The sequence below is a fragment of the Amblyomma mixtum genome, chromosome 10, assembly GCF_055824585.1.
Source record: "Amblyomma mixtum isolate Tamu chromosome 10, ASM5582458v1, whole genome shotgun sequence".
Lineage (NCBI taxonomy): Eukaryota > Metazoa > Arthropoda > Arachnida > Ixodida > Ixodidae > Amblyomma > Amblyomma mixtum.
In genome coordinates this window covers 158,432,951-158,436,479 of record NC_143021.1, presented here as the reverse complement: position 1 = coordinate 158,436,479, position 3,529 = coordinate 158,432,951, and the positions used below count along the sequence as shown (strand labels likewise).

At 48.3% G+C, this 3,529-nt stretch overlaps 1 pseudogene; it reads left to right on the top strand.

Moving 5' to 3' along the window:
• The first annotated feature begins 534 nt into the window (after positions 1 to 534).
• LOC149327483 (uncharacterized) lies at positions 535 to 1,155 on the top strand (annotated as a pseudogene).
• The last annotated feature ends 2,374 nt before the right edge of the window (positions 1,156 to 3,529 follow it).

The window sequence follows — 3,529 nt, the reverse complement described above, 5'->3', positions numbered from 1 at the left end:
CCTTGTTTTTTAGCGCTACTACTATGTCCTTTCAAGAAAATATACAACTAATATTAGGCGTCATAGTCCTTTAAGCAAAATAATTGAGTTAAGCTCACTACACCTGACTCTGGTGCCAGTAAAAACCAGTTGCAGTGGGGACAAACTGGGAAATGTTTCATAAACCATTTGAACTGGAACTGTGATACCGTGAGCGCCTAGCGAGCCGCTGACGTGTCATCCCGTGCTGCTGATAAGCTGCGCAAGGCACGCTATCGGCTCACTATAAGAACACCATGCTCTTGGCAATAAACGCTTTTTTCTGCTGGACCTTCGTCGATGCTGGTCGTAGTGATTTCACTGGCGACGAGGATGGGATCCGTCGGGACTGGCCTGCCAAGCGTATCTGGGCAAGATCGGACGACGCACATCGGAAGCAACTAACGCGGACTGCAAGTGGCTGGCGGCCAGGGGCAAGCAGCTGACAACGGATCCTACGCACCAAGCAAGGCATCGACACGATAAGTAACTGCATTACGTTTGTGCACCAAAGCGATGTCGCGTCTTGGCAGAATCGATGAGTACGACCCCAAGGTCCAGAACTTTGATTCCTACTTGCAACGGTTTGAACATTTCGTCAGCGCCAATGATATCCCGGAGGCAAAGAAACTGTCAGTTTTTCTAACAGTACTTGGCTCACAGGCGTATGAAGTCCTCAAGAACCTGGTAGTTCAGGCGCTTCCCGGTGAAAAGACTTTCGCTGAAGTCAAGATTCTGCTGAAGAATCACTACAGTCCGCAAACTTAAATCATTGCTGAAAGGTGCAGGTTTAACCGCCGAGTTCAACTGGAGCAAGACAGCGTAGAAGATTTCGTTCTGGAGTTAAAACACCTAGCTCGGAAGTGCAATTTCGGAGGGATCCTGCAGGATGCCTTGCGAGACAGACTGGTAGCAGGCATTCGCAATGTGGAAACTCAAAGAGCTCTGTTCACCACGGAAGGCTTAACATTTCAAGGCGCATGCAAAATTGCGCTGGATAGGGAATTGGGCACACAGCAGGCCGCGCTATTACAACAAAGAGGTCGCAGTGAGGCACTCAACGCTGTGGCAACGCACGAGAGATGCGACCGAAAGACAAAAGACTCAACGCGAGGAAAAAGTCAAAAACAAGTGTAGCCGCTATGGCAAGGCGCATGCTTCAGACAGTTGTTGGTACAAGACATACAAGTGCAGACGGTGCTCGAAAGTGGGTCATCTTCAAAATATGTGCCAGGCAAGCCGTGAAGAACTAAAAGCGCATCTAGTATCCGAGTCATCGGAAGAGGAGCCCAGGTTATACAGTTGCGACGCTACGCCTTCTAAGAAGAGCTATGTTGTGTCTGTGAACGTTGAAGGCCACGACCTGCCAATGCAGGTTGACTCGGGTGCTGCTGTGACTGTTGTGCCGGAAAGCGTGTACGTCGCTAAGTTGTCGCAAGTCAAGTGTGAGCCAACGAAATTGGTGCTCAAAACTTATACAGGTGAAAAAATGCATGTTATCGGTCAATGCAATGTCACTGCTCGCTATGAAGGTCAGTGCGCCGTGTTACCTATTGTTGTTGTGCGTGAGGGTGAGCGCAATCTGCCTATACTTTTAGGCAGGAGCTGGCTTGAGAAGTTGCAGCTTAACTGGAAATCTCTTTTCGCCTTGAGCATTGACGATAGGGCGTTGAAGTTGCATTCCAAGTTCCCTCGTGTATTTTCTTCCAATTTGGGAGTGATTAAGAACTATGAGGCAAAATTGGTTCTACAGCCAAAGTGCACTCCTGTGTTTTGTAAGTCCCGGCCAGTAATTTTTGCGTTGCGAGAAGCGGTAGAAAAAGAACTGTCCGACCTTGAAAAGAAGGGTGTAATCGAGCGAGTAACGCAGAGTGATTGGGCAACTCCCCTCGTAGTGGTTCCAAAGAAGGAAGGTGACAAACTAAGGTTGTCTGGTGACTTCAAAATCACGCTCAATCCGGTCCTAAAAACTGATCACTATCCGTTGCCCCTACCTGAAGATTTGTTCACAGCCGTTTGTGAGGGAAACGTGTTTTGTGTACTTGACTTATCATCGGCATACCAGCAGGTGATGCTAAGCCCGGAATTAAAAAGCAATTGTTACAGTAAACACGCACCGGGGACTCTATCGGTACAACAGACTCCCCTATTGTATAGCGAGTGCCCCGGCTTTGTTCCAATCCTTAATGCATAAAGTCTTGTTGGGCATTAAGAATGTAGATTGCTACAATGACGATGTAATTGTAGCTGGCCAGGACATAGACGACTGCGAAAAAACACCAGCTAGTTTTCCAGCGATTGAACGAATACAACATTATTGTCAAGGCAGCGAAATGCAAGTTCTTTCTAAGCTCAGTGTGTTACCTCGGGCACAGGATAAGCTCTGAGGGGATACATCCCACCGAAGGCAAAGTGAAAGCAATCGCCCATGCTCCTGAGCCTGCGAATGTCACTGAGCTGAAAGCTTATCTAGGGCTACTGAACTACTATGGCAAATTTTTAAACAACCTAGCGTCTGTAGCAGAGCCATTGTACAAGCTACTTCGAAGGGGAGAGCGTTGGGTTTGGACGAAGAAATGTAGTGATGCGTTTGAGGCCACGAAACAGCTCCTTATCAACAGCCGAGCGCTCACGTACTACGATGCACGCAAACCGCTGGCTTTGCAATGTGATGCATCAGCGCATAGTGGTTTATGGTTTATGGTTTATGGGGTTTAACGTCCCAAAGCGACTAAGGCTATGAGAGACGCCGTAGTGAAGGGCTCCGGAAATTTCGACCACCTGGGGTTCTTTAACGTGCACTGACATCGCACAGTACACGGGCCTCTAGAATTTCTCCTCCAAAGAAATTCTAGCCGCCGCGGCCGGGATCGAACCCGCGTCTTTTGGGTCAGCAGCCGAGCACCATAGCCGCTGAGCCACCGCGGCGGCACATCAGCGCATAGTGTTGGAGCGGTCATTTTTCATGTGTTTCCCAATGGCGAAGAGCGTCCAATTGCATTTGCTTCGCGTTCCTTGACGCCTGCAAAAAAGAACTATGCGCAGTGTGAAAGAGAGGCACTGGCTGTTATTTTTGGTTTGCAGAAATTCCACAAGTTCTTGTATGGCAGGAAATTTGACTTGTACACGGACCATCAGTCACTATTGGGAATTTTGGGTTACAACAAAGCCACGCCATCATTAGCAGCTGCCAGACTACAAAGGTGATCTTTAATTATGTCTGCTTACCAGTTCACTCTGAAATACCGCAAGGGAACTGAAATTGAGGTGGCTGATGCTCTGTCAAGATTATCTACTTGTGTTTCTGCTAAAGCAGAAACTGCTGAATGTCTGTCTGTTTTCGAATGCACCCCGCTCACAGCGCGAGACGTGTCAAAAGAGGCTGCACGAGACGGCACCCTTAGCAAAGTACTCTAGTATGTTCGATTGGGTTGGCCAGCAAATGTCGTGGACGAATTGCAACCTTATTACGTCCGTCGCCTGGAACTCTCCGTCGAACAAAATTGTCTCA